Genomic DNA, 16551 nt, shown 5'->3' on the forward strand with positions numbered 1-16551 from the left:
TGTGTTGAATGAAAAGATAAATGAATGCATGTGTGGTTTTTCATTGCCCCCTGGATGGCAGCAGAGAGGAAAGGAGTAGCTGCGCACCTTCCTGTAGTACAGAGAAGCAACAGGAAGTGACCACAGGCACTGCCCCAAGTAGCAGCCCCTTCCAATACCAAGCCTGAAATGAGCTGCAAAGTACATACAAAATGACCCATGTGATCCTCTACTATTGTAATCTACTTTAGAACATTTTAAAACACTCCTTTCAGGCTGCAATACTTAAAAATGAGAAAATGACTTACAGCAATGGCTCTCAAGAGAGGTCCTTGGAAACGGTAGCATTAGCACCACTGAAAACTTGTGAAAAATCACGTTTTCAGGCATTACATTAGAACTACTGAATCAGAAATTTTGGAGGTGGGGCCAGCAATCTATTATTATTATCATTTTGGAAAGAGAGAGAAAGCAGGGGGGAGAGACAGAGAGAGAGAGAGAGAGAGAGAGAGAGAGAGAGAGAGAGGATCTTAAGCAGACTCCAAGCTCAGCATGGAGCCCAACACAGAACTTAATCCCACCACCCTGGGATCATGACATGAACCAAAATCACATTGGTTGGATGCTCAAATGACTGAGCCACTCAGGCACTCCAGTGATCTGTATTTTAATAGGCTCTCCAGTTAATTTCAATCATGCTAAAGTTTGAGAAATACTGAACTAGAAGTCCAAGGTCCTTGTTTCTGTAGTCTGCCCCTCCAACCCCATACCCTCCACCAGTCCCCACAGAGTGAAGTTCCTCTAGATATTATTCCTTTTTATGTCTATCTACATGATCTGGGTTTTCTGTAGCCTAGGTCTTTCCAACCAAGTCCAGGGTGCCTGGTCTAGTCTCATTCTCTATGTCCTGAGAGCACCTGGTCCAGATTTTGTCTGTGAGGAATAGGAAAACACTCATAAAGGCACTCTAGAAAAAAAGCTTTAGCAAAGTTCATAAGAATTTGGGAGCTAATAGGGACTTTGGAAATCTTAAGTTGTGAATCATTTGTTTTACACATGAGGAAAATGAATCTTAAAGACACTAAATAATTTAGCCAAGACCAAAGTTAGTTAAAAGATTAGAACTCAATCTGGTCATGTAGACAAGCTTCCCCCACTAAGTGCCCCACATGCCCTTATATTCACACTTGTGATGTATATTTCTAGGGCACCAGACACCACCAAGGGTACACAGAAGAACGTTTTTATGTCACAATGATTTTCACAAAAACCATCTTCATTTGCATTTCCCACCAAGAAACTTTCAACAAAGTAGAAGGCCACATATGGATGACTGACCAAAGGACTGGTCTCGAAAAATGAATGACCAACTCAGGAAAAAAACATCTGAAACATCTGCAGCTCTGGGGGCCGATCCTGCTCCCTACATGCTTCTGATAACATAAGCGGACAGAGAATGTGAATTCTTGGGGATGAAAAAGGTGTTTCAAGAGGCCATTTTGAGTACTTCAAATTCTTTGAGTACTTCAAAGCATTTCCCTTCTCTCTCACCCACCAAAAAGTTCTTATCTAAAAGGGAGTCATTTTGAGCGAAAATTTTAGTCTTTAGCTGTTAGAGACTACAAAAAGGGACTCCACCGTACTAGGTAGACACTAGTTCCGGCTAGCCAGAGAAAATCTCAGGCACAATTGAAATGTTGCAGCTTAAGATCTATCCATAGAAAGGGAAATGCTAACAAGTTTAGACAGGAGAAATTGCTTTCAGAATAAAAAGTTTTGCCAAGGAAAAAGCATATTTGAATCAGAGATGAGAATATGCCAGGCAGCTGTGTCCCACGGCATCTCCTCTTGCTGTTTAGTATCAATTAGGAAACTGAAGCTCCTTAGAGTCCATAGGGAATGAAGCAAGGAAGATGGGTCTTAAAAGGGCAAGCTAATGAGCCCACGGATCTGCTAGGGATCCAGAGCCAGGCACAGCCTTTCCCGCTGCTGGTTCACCCCTCTCCTACCCCTACCATACCTGTTGGTATTTATTTTTCCAAGGACTGCAAGAGGAGGTCAAGCCTGGCCATGCTGAAAACAGAATGGTTCCAGGAATCTTGCTGAGAAGTCCAAAAATATCTACCATCCCACAGGCAACTTTATCTGCCCAGTATTTTTTAATCAGGTCATCCGACTACTAACAGTGCCTGGTAATGTTTCTTGCAGTAGTGAACGTAAACCTAAAGTAATTCAGGATCATGTTACACATTTTTATTAGTATTCTTATTTCTTTTCAATTTGGCTCTGTAAGATCACCAAATAGTCTTTCAGATTTCAGTTTTTGGGCTAATTTACAGGACAGACCTACACTCTGGATTCTTACTTTTGATTCTCCTATTACATGCAAGTTTCATAATCATGTATGATTTCATAATCATAAAGATGTTGTAATGTAATCCTTCTAGGACTTCCAGGAATAAAGCTTCTTAAAGGGGGTACAACATGAAATCACCTTACACTAAAGTCAAGGCTGATAGCAACTATTTCAAGGCACCAGTGTGTGCACTCGGGAAGTAGGAGACACTCCATTTGAGGTCTCTCTCCACAAATAATGCCACAGTCTTTTGCAGACTACACTGAAAATCTTGGCATCCCCTTGGACTGCCTCTTCCCACTGCTTATATACAACATTTCACCAGGACCTATCATGTGTTTCCTTGAAATATTTATTTCATTTATACCTTCTTGTCCATTCTCTTTGCACTTTAGTCCTGGGTCTCATCAGGTAGTGCTTAGATTACTGCATAAATCTCCTAGCTAGCTTCCCAGATTCCAGCCTCTCCCTCCTTCAATATGTCATAAATTCAGCTTCCAATCTGTATAGAAAGGAAAAATCTGTTTGCCAGTTTTTTAGGGCAACATCTAACAAGGTTTATATTTTATATTTTAAACAGTATTTATTATTCTTCATCCAACATACAATAGACATCATTTAAAAAAAAAAACCATCGTGAAAAAGTGTTGTGTTAGGAAGGAATGAGATAATTCAGACAAAATGTCCTTATATATTCAGAAACATTACACCAATGTAAAGAATTAAAGAAAATGATCTTTCAGAAACTCTTGAGAAACATTTGTAACATGCGTAATTATGCATAATTTTATGGTTCACTGCTTATAAAAAATGTCAACAATGAACACTTCAGATAGTGAATCAAGATGGTGCTTTGAGAACACACTTCTGCCCTAAATCCCTAAACGTGACAGAAAAGAATCTGAAAATTCTGAAAACAAAGAAAAAAATCACAGAATGATTAGGAATCCCTGAAGAAAACTGACTAGAAAGGAATAATGCATAAAACCACAGCCTAGAATGTATTTAGAAGGGAACTGCTCTTAGAGTGGAAAATATCAAAGGCACCCGAAGCTCTGAGGCTTCAGGTACAGGGCCTAAGAAGAGTTCGTTCCTGTTGCAACTCCCATGGTGGTGGCTTTGGATTCTGCTTTTGGAATGTGCTAATCACAAGGAGAAATCAATGCCATATACCTAGAATACTCCAGGCAAGCATAATCTCAGTGAAGTCTTTGATTTCCCTGGGGCTAATTCGGCTCCCTTCTTTTCTGTGCCCATTGTGTATCTGCTACAGCTCTCCCTTCTATCAATTATTATATTGAACCCTACTTGATAACAGAAAGAAGCAATAACAAATATAAATTGTCATTTTATGATTAGATTTCAGACTTATGAGAACACACAACTTGAAATGCTTTTCCTTGGGTTTTCTTAGACTCTAGTCTAATAGGACAGACATGGTTTATAATCTATTAAATAAGACAGACCTAAAACTACCCATTGCATAATTATTTGCTTATAATAGTGACAAGTAAACAGGGGAGAGAGCAAAAATCAAGGAGGCTAGACTGAGACATTAGAAGACAGATTAAATATCTTGATTTGATTCTAACAGCATGGCCCTTGCAAGTTTTCAATCAGGGGTTGATATGATCTTATTTTCAATTATAAAAGATGACATGTGGTTCTGAGTAGAAAGACAATCAACAGAAGCAAGAATGAACCCCAGCAGACCAGTTTTAAAAAGCTGTGGTAGTGGGGCGCCTGGGTGGCTCAGGTGGTTAGGCCTCCGACTTTAGCTCATATTAAACTTTGGGAGAGAGGGAGATAATCAGGAAAAAATATCTTCAAAGTCTCCTTGGTGGATAGATGATGAAAATAGTTTGAGAAACATTGATCTAGGATATAAAGAAATGAGTCTAAATGGCTGTCTGAAAGGGTAGACATGGGTCACAGAGGAGAGAAAGCAATGAGAATGAGCATGTTCAAGATGTACTCTTTCATATTGTTTGATATTAGAACCATGGGAAGATGACATCTACCAAAATTTAAATTAAAAATAAAATTTAAAAGGAGGTTATCCATTTCATTTAATCATAAAATATTACTGAATAGGACCTCTTTTAGCAAAAGTCACAGTATATATAAATCTTACTTTTCAAACGTCTAGTCTGAGCAAGGAATTAATAATTTCACTTAGTTAACTTTAATGTTCAAAAGAGAGGCTGGTTAAGTGACACTTTATGCAAAATTTTTTAAGTTGTGATTATTATTTATTCAAGGGAAACAGTTTTGAGGACAGATTAGTGTAGGTACCTGCCTCATTGTGACTGGATAGAGAGCATGTTCCCGTCCACAAGGTCTGAGGGACCACTAAAGATTCTCAATACTGAAGTGTTCCCCTTTTTTTTTTTTTCAAGATTTTATTTTTAAGTTATCTGTACACTGAACATGGGGCTCAAACTTACAATCTCGAGACCAAGAGTTGCATGCTCCACTGACTGAGCCATCCAGGCATCTCTAAAGTGTTCCCTTCTTCACACTCCAGCATGAAAGAGGCAGCTCTAAGATCTTGAGAGGTCAATGTAATAGAACAGTAAAAGTCCTTAGCAACATATAGATTTGGGGGTAAAATTTTTAACATGGACCAATGGCACAATTTACACTACAGAAGAATGTCACCATGGCGAATGTTGCACCTTTTTCCTGTTGTTTGGCTTACTAATATGGAAAACTGGCTGAATAAACATGTCCTTGCTGTCATCTCTGCTCCTTAGCACTGAAAATCCACAGTAGGGTTGTAGCTCTTCAACTGCTAACTTCACCAGGGTAGGAGCAACATTAGACTTGACCCTGGTATGTGGATGGCAGCATCTGACCCTGGGAGCTGGACCATGTCCTTGTGAGGGAATCAGCCTCACAGTGTTGTAAGCAGCAGCACATGACACAGACCACATGGTGCTATGTTGCCACCAGGACAGATTGAAATGATAAGAAACTTGGAAGCAGTGAACACTTACAGCTTAGCCTAATACTGGCCTTGCAAAAACAGTGGCTATTTTGTTATCAGAGTTCCTATCTTCCTCCAATGATCCCAGTTGATACTGATGAAGCTAACTTAATTGCATAGAAATTTCACAGAGACTACATGGACACAAAGCACTGATAATACAAAACATACATAGACCATCCATCATTTTCCAGACCCAGGTCACTTTATGTGTAGCTCTGATTACAACTGTCTTTTAGAAAAGACTGAATACATGTGGTGTAGCCTAAACCATAAGTTCTGTTCAACAATGCATAAAAGCTAATGCTGAAAAGCACTATGGGGATACATAGCCCCTCCCGGCCAACTTTGGATGCACTCCATTGCCTTGAAATATAGAGCTCTCTTGTGGATTTCTCTATGGACACTCAGCTAAGAGTTGTTAGAAAGAGAATGGCGGGATGCCATGACAAAATACCATACGTTGGGTGGTTTAAACAACAGAAATTTATTTCCCCACAGTTTGGAGCCTGAACGTCTGAGATGAGAGGGCCAGCATGGTCCAGTTCTGGTGCAAGCTCTCCTCCTGGCTTGCAAATTGCTGCCTTCTTGCTGTGTGGTTCCATGGCCTTTACTCAGTGCGATCATGGAGAGGGAATGAGGAAGCAAGGGAGCAAGAGACCTCTTCTAGTAAGGCCATCAATCCTAATCCTATTGGATTAGGAACCTAACCTTTATGACCTCTTAAAACTTTTTTTAAATGTTTATTTATTTGTGTGATAGAGGGAGAGAATGAGAATGAGAATGAGCAGGGGCAAGGCTGGGAGAGAGGGAGACACAATCTGAAGCAGGTTCCAGGCTCTGAACTCTCAGCATAGAGTGTTATGCAGGGCTCAAACTCATGGACCATGAGATCATGACCTGAGCTAAAGTCAGATGCCCAAATGACTGAGCCACCCAGGTGCCCCCGCCCTTTATGGCCTCTTTTAATTTTAATTAACCACCTGAAAGCCCTATCTCCAATTATAGTCACATTAGAGGTTAAGGTTTCAATATGTGCATTTGGGAGAGGAGGGGGTTTCACAGTTCAGGCCATAGCACCTATGAGCATAGATAAGAAATATTTAATTATTAGCAAGAAGGGGGGCCTGGCTGGCTCAATCAGAAGAGCATGTGACTCTTGATCTTGGGGTTGTAGGTTTGAGCCCTATGGTGGGTGAAACGATCACTTAAAATAAACTTATAAATAAAGTCATAAATAAATAAATAAATATAAGCAAGGAAATTTTAAGTTGCATATTAGGGAGGTTACGAATCACATCAGAAGAACTTGAAAAATGGAGACATCTATTCAGAAAACAAATCATGGCACCCTTATCTGATACTGCATGTCCCTCTATTGGTAAATATACATCTTGGCCCTGTGCCAATGGCTTTTTCTTCTTTCAATTGAGGTAAAAATCCACCTAACAAAAGTCATCATTTAACCCATGTCTAAGTGCATAATTCAGTGACTTCCAGTACTTTCACAAAGTTGTGCAACCATCACTACTATCTACTTCTAGAACATTTTTATCACTCAAAAAAGAAACCCTGTACCTGTTAAGTGGTCACTTTTCAGTCTCCCTTCCCCTAACCCCTGGCACTGGTCTTCTGAAGATAAGGAAAGAAAGTTATGAAGAGGTTCTAGTTCTTCTCTCCACTGAGGACAAAAAAAAATGAATGACACTACTGAAAAACCTACTGGCACCACTAACTCAGAGTTTAACATAGAAATTGAGGCTTTGTTTTAACTCATCAAGGAAAGGTCAACTTTATAGAAACATGGAGCCCAAGATCATACAGAGGATCTCAGTTTCCACTTTAGCTCCAAATGTTATACCAAACAGCTTAAAAAAAGTTATAGATATCATGTCCTCATACACCCTCCTCAACAAAGAAGCAGATTTTATGTTGAAATACATTTAGGAAATTCTAAGTCAAACTGTTAACAGATTTCTTTGCCAAGCAAAGAGGACGAATAGAGCATGGTCAGGGATTTTTGTTTTTTGTTTTAATTATCAGTGTAGAACACCAGTTACAACCTGGCATTTTTTCACAACAAATGGACCAAAGTCAGAGATGAATTTTACTTTTTAAAGAAGCCGAACCAGTAATATATTACTTGCAAACTTCATACAAAGTGTATAGATTTCTAGCTTCACTTAAAAATACTGGGTTAAGTGACAACTCTGGGCCCTTATCGCTAATGGCAACAACTGGGTAGAGATGAGAGACAATTGCTGTTTTTAGAAGTATTATGGGTATCCGACTTTACCACAGTCCCCATTGAGTCCACTTCTTCCAGGTGTTAGCTCCTTAACCCCTGATGACACTTGAATTTGCTGCTTCTATTGCAGAACAGCCTCTACAGACAGATTGCAGAGGCACATTCTTTTAACCACACTTCTAGTACAAAGCCTCTAAATGGAAGGCAGACGTGAAGGATCATCCTATTTTTTACCACAATCTCAAACCTTCCAATACTCAACACGATTGATGGGTACCACTCCTACAGATCTAGTGACTAGACTGGAAAGTAGGAAGTTTTTGAGTGGTGGGCCAATGACTAAATCTCACTATGTTGAAAGGTATACAAAAATTTCTGTGTGAGTGGCAAATAGTCATTGCATATTGGTCTCATCCTAGGTACACAGAAACTCACTTAGAATGTAAAAAAAAAAAATTATGGGAGCCATGAGGAGGGAAAAATATGAGCAATTGTAAATAGTTTAAAAATAAATCTATTTGCATATGTATGTCTCTCTCATGTAGACACAAACAGATACTAGTACAGATATATATCTAGGTATAGTTATAGAAGCTACATACTTATACTAGTTAAGGAGAAATCCCTCACCAACATCAGAGGAAGCAAGTGAAGCATAGAGGTTCATCAAAATTGCACATCTGCTCAGTGGAAGGACAATAACTAGAATTTTTATTAATTCCATTTGTTGACATACTTCTGGAAACTATTCTAAAGTTATTTCAAGTATACATATCTGACCACTCCATTTAAATAAAAAAGCAATGACTTTCCCAAAATTACTTTATGTATAAATATACATAAAACTGAGCCACCCAAGTGCCCTGTGAGTGAATTTCTTAATGGAGAAATACACATGTGCAGCCAAGTTGATGTAGGGCAAAAAAGAACACATTAGAATGTCTGTGATTTACTGTAAACTTCAGCATAGAAACTATGATACTGTGTATATGCCAGTTAATTCAAACCTCAACTATGAGGCAAACTATTGACCTAAAAATGCATCATGCAGGGTGATCAGCGAGCTTGTTCCTAAAGCTCTCCTTATCTTCATCAACAGTTGAGGCTTTTAGCATGACACTGATAATCAACACATCAAAAATGGATTTTCTTTGGTGAAATTAAAGGCATAAATAGCGTGATAAATTTTTGAAAATGGATTTCATTGGTGAAATTAAAAGGTCTTCACTTTATGTGAATTGGCTGAGATATTACATGAACAGGTATTATTGGTTAAACTGTGTCCCCTAAAAACACATGTTGATGTCTTAACCCCCAGTACCTCAGAAAGTAACCTCATTTGGAAATAGGATTGCTGCAGATGGGATTAGCTAAAATAAAGTCATGCTGAAGGTAGGAGAGCCATTGCCAAAAAGAACTGCTGTCCTATAAAAGGGAGAGAGAGAACCCTACACAAGTCATCTGCCATGTGAAGATGGAGGCAGAGACTGGAGTTAGACAGCTATAAACCAAAGAATGCCAAGCACTGAAGACTACCACCAGAGCAGGCAAAGAAAGATTCTACCCAGAGTCCCACAGATAGCACGGCCCTGTTGACATTGGATTTTGAACTTCTAGTCTCCAGAACTATGAGAGAGTATATTTCTGTTGATTTCAGACATCCAATTTGTGGTACTTTATTACTTTGAAACTAATACACAAGATATAAGATTCTGGAGAGGATTATACCCTGTACCCTTAGGGATGGAATCCATACTAGTCAAGGTTCTCCAGAGAAACAAAACTAATAAGGTGTGTGTGTGTGTCTGTCTGTCTGCTGTCTTTCAATGTGTGTATTACAAAATTTTATGATAATGAATTGGCTCATGCAGTTGTGAAGTTTGGCAAGTCCCAAGATGTGCAAGGTGAGTCAGCAAGTTGGAGACCCATGAGAACTCATAGTGTAGGCTGACAGTCTGAACGCTAACGGACTCAAAACGCAGAAAGAGTCAGTGTTTCCTTTCTAGTCCAAAGGCAGGAAAAAATTGATGAAATTTGAAAGGCAGTTAAGCATGAAGAATTCTCTCTTACTTAGGGGAGAGTCAACCTTTTTCTTCCATTCAGTCCTTTAAATGATTTGAGGAAGTCTATCTACATTATGGAGGGAATCTTCTCTACTCCATCTACCAATTTATGTTAATTTAAATATTATGCTCATATGAAAACACCTTCACAGAAACACTCAGAATAATATCTGACTAAATATCTGGGCACCTCGTGGTCCATTCAAGTTGACACATAAAATTAACTTTCACAGCATTCAAGTTTGATCTCTAAGAAGTCTGGTGTCCCACCATCAGTTTAGGTGCATTGATGGTTACCTAGAATACCTGTAAGGGTAGCAGAATCTTTTCTCTAAAATGCAGTCGTATCTACCTTAGTGGACCTTTAGTACAAAGTGCTGCGGTTCAAGTACCTGAAAGGACAAAATATTGGGACTTGCTAAATTATCCATTTATGAGCAGTGTTGACCCAGCATACTAATGAGCGATTGTTTAATAAATGTTGATTTTTGTGGCAGAATTTGAGGTGAGACTTATTTTCATTTATATCCTGCTAGCAAGTTTTGGGAGGAAGGGGTTAACCCTCACAATTCTCAGACTTCTTCTGTGTCACAGTAACTACCAAAAAGAATGTAAAAGCTGTTCACGACTAAATTCCTGGGGAGGGCTTTAGCTCTTCACAGGCGGAGAGACTGTCAGCATTCCATCCACTTTCACTTGATTCCAGGGATAAGGCATTCCCAGTTGGTATTTAGGTCATGTCACTCATTTAATTGCAATGTGAACTTGGGCTATAACCCTTTCCAAGCTTTAGTTGGAAATGGGAAAAATAAAAGTACCTACCTCAAGTGGTATTGTGAAAATTAGGTATAATAATTCAGGTAACATATTTATTTTAATGCCTGTCACATTTTAAGCACTTATTAAAAGTTGTCATTATTATTATTAATCTTAAATGATGTTTGACAGGCCAGAAAAATAACTGAAGAGAGACAAATGAGAATGATGATAAAAGGGACAGAGAGAATAAGAGACAGATTCATTTTCTAGCATCATTGTAACAAACTACCACAAATTCGGTGGCTAAAACACAGATTTATTATCTTATATAGGCCTGAAGTCTATATAGACCACAATCTTTGGAGAAACTCTTCTGAGAATTACACAGAGCTAAGACTAAGGAGAAAGACATACTTCTCCCTCCAAAAATATCCATTCTGAGGGATTTGGGAAGCACGGCTACCTGGTACCTTACAAGCCCATTTTTAGGCCTATTTCAGTGTAGCCTGGCTTCTAGCCACTTGTCACAGAGCAGAGTACATCAAAGAGTGCTCTCTTCAATACTTTCCACTAAAAAGCTTATTTTAAAAGGTTGATTCAGGGGCACCTGGGTGGCTGAGTCAGTTAAACACGCAACTGTTGATTTCAGCTTGCATCATGGTCTCATAGTTGTGAGATCGAGCCCCATGGCAGGCTCCATGCTGGGTGTGGAGTCTGCCTGAGGTTTTCTCTGTCTCTCCTCCTCTGACCCACTCCCACTCCCACATGCTCCCTCTCTCTTTATCTTGCTCTAAAAAAAAAAAAAAAAAAAAAAGGACGATTCAGATGGATTCAGCACACGAGTTCTAAAACAATAATGTTTTTCTACTCTTGAGTTGACTAGACTGTTTGAAATCACATTACTCAAAGAGTTGTACTTGAAATCTTGTTAAAATGCCTATATGCACAAAGCAATCTACAGATTTAATGCAATCCCTATCAAAATACCAACAGCATTTTCCACAGAACAATCCTAAAATTTGTATGGAACCACGAAAGACCCTGAATAGTCAAATCAATCCTGAAAAAGGAGAACAGAAAGGGAGGTATCACAATCCCAGTTTTCAAAATATTCTACAAAGCTGCAGTCATCAAGACACTATGATACAGGCACAAAAATAGACATAAATCAATGGAACAGAATAGAGAACCCAGAAATAAACTCACAATTATATGATCGATCAATCTATGACAAAAGAGGCAAGAATATACAATGGAGAAAAGGTGGTCTCTTCAATAAATGATGCTGGGAAAATTGGAAAGCTACATGCAAAAAAAATGAAACTGGACCATTTTCTCACACTATACACAAAAATAATCTCAAAATAGATTAAAGACTTAAGTATGAGACCTAAAACCATAAAAAGCCTTGCAGAGAGCATAGGCAGTAATCTCTCTGACATTGGCCATAGCAACATTTTTCTAGATATGTCTCCTGAGGCAAGAGAAACAAAAGCAAAAATAAACTATTGGGACTACATCAAAATAAAAAGCTTCTGCACAGCAAAGAAAACAATAAAACTAAAAGACAACTTACGGAATGGGAGAAGGTATTTGTAAATAACATATCTGATAATGAATTACTATCTAAAATATATAAAAACCTTATAAGACTCAATACCCAAAAAAACCCCCAATATAATTCATTTTAAAATGGGCAGAAGATATGAACAAACATTTCTCTAAAGAAGACATCCAGATGGCAGACAGATACATGAAAAGAAGTTCAGCATTATTCATCATCAGGGAAATATGAATCAAAACCACAAGGAGCTATCACTTCACATCTGTCAGAGTGGCTAAAATCAAAAACACAAGAAACAACAAGTGTTCGTGAGGATGTGGAGCAAAAGGAACCCTCGTGCACTGTTGGTGGGAATGCAAACTGGTACAGCCTCTGTGGAAAACAGTATGAAGGTTTCTCAAAAAGTTAAAAACAGAATTACCCTATGATCCAGTAATTCCACTACTGATGTTTACCCAAAGAATATGAAAACACTAATTAGAAAAGACGTATGTAGTCTTGTTTATTGCAGCATTATTTACAATAGCCAAATTATGGAAGTAAACAAAGTGTCCATCAATAGATAAATGGATAAAGAAGATATGGCACGTATATAATGGCACATATATAATATAAAATGGAATATTATTCAGCCATTAAAAAGAATGAAATCTTGATATTTGCAACAACAGATAGATCTGGAGACTGTAATGCTAAGTGAAATAAGTCAGAGAAAAATGTATACCATATGATTTTGCTCATATGTGGAATTTAAGAAACAAAACAAATGGGCAAAGAAAGAAAAGAGACAAACAAAAAACCAGATTCTTATCTATAGAGAACAGATAGTCACCAGAGGGGAGGCAGGAGAGGGATGGATGGGAAAAACAGGTGAAGAGATGAAAAGAGTTCACTTATCATGATGAGCACTGAGTAATGTATAGAATTGTTGAATCACTACACTATACACCTGAAACTAGTATAACACCATATGTTAACTACACTGCAATTAAAGTTTTTAAAGTTATTTTTAATTAGGAAGGAAGGAGGGAAAGAAAGAAGGAGATACAATTTGGACTAGCAACTCTGTTAAATGCAAATACCACAGGTAAAGGGTATTTACCTTTACCAGGCACTTAACTCTTGAACAAGACAATGATTATATCAGAACTTTTTTGAAGAGTCTATGTTTATATGGAGAACCATGGAGAATAAGCAAAAGTAAGGGTGAGCAGCACTTTCCTTAACAGTAAAGTCTTAAGTACCTAAGACAAGTTTCACCTACTTCAAAATTTTGCCAACAATAATTTCCCCCTCATTTTGTGACTTTTTTTGCTATAAAAATCCTTAAAATTTTCTCTTCCTAAACTTCCCCTTAACTATTCAATTTTAAAGTAATACTTTTCCTAAAAGCATCCTCTAATAGGCCTTAAAAGACAAATAGAAATAGATAAAAAATACTTTCCACTAGATCAGAAGCTGTCATTTAAAACAAAAATTGCCACCATTACATTTTTCTGAGAGAATCACTTTTCATAAATGTATCTGAAAAAAAATTTAGATAAGCAGGAAAGCCTGTGGATTCCACCACTCAGAATATCCACAATAACTTACCAAATGGCTTTTGGACACCGAGCTCTGCCAGCTAAAATTCCTTAGACTGTAAGTTTACTTCCAGTCTTTTCCCTTCTCAGTGTATCTCCTTACATTATAGATAAAATATGATTCAGAAAAAAATCGCATTATCATCAGCTCAAGTCTGATTAGACTTCTGTTTGGAAGAGATAATTTCCACTTGGTTCCTTCTTCTTCCAGATATACCTTCAATGGCCATTGGAAATAATGGGGCTCAGAGCTGAGAGTGGCCATTTATCAACTCTCTTCTCCTGACCGGGAGGAATCCCAAGGCACATCAGAATGGCAGGTGTTTGGTTTCCAATGACATACAATTCCCACACTTGGTCATAGGAGGGGGACGGTGCTATTGGGCTCTAAGTACCAACCCTGTCCACTTTCCCCAAGTAAAACAAAAGGAAACACAATCCACCAACATGAAGAGAAACTGATCAATATCATTCTTTCATTTAAAATATACCTCCAGCTATAAAACTTGTGAGGTTAACAAAGTTTATGATAATAAAAAGAACAGAGACTCTCCAGTGTGACTGTTTAATATTATCACATTAACCAGATTTCATTATTTGTGTATTCATCCTATAGTATTTACTATCAGGCACTATTCTAAGTGTTTTACAAATATTAACTCAGTTAATCCTTATGGGAAACCTATGAGGAAGGAAATATTACTCAATTCTTATTACAGATAAAGAAGCTACCACACAGAAAAGTTAAATACCTTATCCAGAAATCACAAAGCTGGTAAGTGGTAGAATCAGGATACAAACTGAAGCAGTCTGTGGCCTTAACCATTATACTAAGTTGATTTTCATTCTCTAATAATATAATAGTGATGTATTTTGTACAATGAAAATTACTGAATTCACCATCTTTTCTCAGGACTTGCTTGTACTACCATGTTGCTGATTATGGTTATTGGTATAACCCATTCAACCCTTCTGTCCTAAGCCAGATACCCTATTAATTACCCAAACCTAATCTGATACTATCATCCATCAATTCTGTTATTTATTCATTTTATTTTGAGAGGGCATGAGCGTGCAAGGTGGGTAGAAGGAGAGAGAGGTAGAGAGAATCCCAAGCAGACTCCAAACTGTTAGCACAGAGCCTGATGATGGGTTTGAATTCACAAACCATAGATCATGACCTGAGCAGAAATCCAGAAGTTAACTGACTAAGCTTAACCAACGGAGCCATCCAGGTGCCCCTATCAGTTCTGTTTCTTGCAGACTTGTCAGTCTGTTGCCTCTGCTGTCTCCCTGGAGCGCTGCGGAGGCCTCATGGCCACACGGCCACGTCTCCACCTCTCAGCCTTTCTCTCTGATCACTGGTGCCGCTCTGGCTCATAGCAACCCTCTCACGACTTCCTATCCTCTGAACCAGGAACTCTAAGTGTTTCTCTGTGACCCACAAACATATTAGTCATTCCAAAGATCTTCTAAAATTGAGGATTTGTAGCTGCTGCCCCAGCCCTACGGAGTCAGAATTTCTGGAGATGGGGCCCAGGAGTCTGAATTTTAATAAACTCTTCAGAAGACTTTTATATGCACTGCAGTTAGAGATCGACCACATTAATTCAGGGTACAAAAGTTTCCTGTGACTGGGTCCTTGGCCACTCTCCCCTCCTCCACTGTTCTACTCACTGCGCTCTCCAGCAGCCCCCAGCAGTGTGGCGGCTCTGCTACGCCTCTGTGTGGTCTCTGTGCACTCTGTGTCTGCTGTCTCTTGTGAGCTCTGGCATCTTCTGAAGCATGCCTCCTGCATTGCCTCCTCTGTGAGGCCTTCCTTGAATACACCCTATTAAGCAAATTAATCATTTCCTCCTTTCTTTGTTCACCTCAGCACACCTTCCCGATGGCACTGTAGCTGTTTGCTTACCTGTCTGCCTCTCCTGCCGCACGGTGAACTCTTTGGGGGGCAAAACCTGTCTTTTTCAGATTTTATCTCCACTTCTCCCAGAGATACTGACCAGTTTTTGCTGAATGAATGCTCTCGAGTTTACAAAGCTCCAGGAAACAGCAAACTCCACATCAAGACAAAAGCAGCAGGAGTGGGTGTCTTTAGAGGTGACATTTGTGTCGAGAAATGAAGCATCCTCACAGACCACATTCAGGTCATCCTTTTCCTGTCTAAAGCCAAAAGAGGCCTATAAAACCTTCTCCACTGCCGCACTCAGGGTCCATCAAGGTGAAATTCTTGGCAAAGTTGTGTTTATCATAGGGTTTTTTTCTGTGCAGTAGAAATTTTAGATAAAATTAACAATGTTAGAAATCTAAGTCTGTGCAGTTAGCACAGAAAGCCTGCTCTTTGGAAACACCCTTGGAGCCACTGAAGGCAGGGAGGCTGGAAGTTTTTATATTTGAATTAGGCTGTTTTTATAAATGCATGACAGAAACTAACTGGACCTAGTAAAGTGGAAAGAAAAATCGTATTTGCAATGATACCAGAGGATTTGACAAAACACAGACTGAAGATGAGGGATAATTGGAACCAGGGACCTGAACACTGCTGGGAATCTCCCCACCTCTCAGCTTGGCTCCATTCATCACTTGTGCTACACGTGAGGGGAAGCATGGCTGACAGAACTCCTGAGTTTTAGCTCTCATAGTGGTAGACACTAAAGAGATACTGAATAAATCTCAGAAAAGATTTATGGTCTCAAAAGCAAGTTGAATCAATGGCCAAGCTCTCCCTGGACAATCTAGTGTGACCAGAGGCACAAGCAGAGCCCCTGGAACATGTGAAAGGGAGAGGCGTGTCCTTTAGTACCCACCACAAGGAGTAACCTCATTGATATCGGAAGCAAAGAGGATAGTTTAAATTATGGGTAGCTCTGGTTGGAGATGGAGAATGGGGACAACTGAACAAGAAGACCCAGACCAAGACAAAGCCAGAGACCATGCCAAAATCTCCCCCGGTAAAGGCCACAGTGAGTAATGACTATTGAGCCCAACGTTATCTGAATAGTATTTATCA

This window comes from Suricata suricatta, chromosome 6, assembly GCF_006229205.1.
Source record: "Suricata suricatta isolate VVHF042 chromosome 6, meerkat_22Aug2017_6uvM2_HiC, whole genome shotgun sequence".
Taxonomy (NCBI): Eukaryota; Metazoa; Chordata; class Mammalia; order Carnivora; family Herpestidae; genus Suricata; species Suricata suricatta.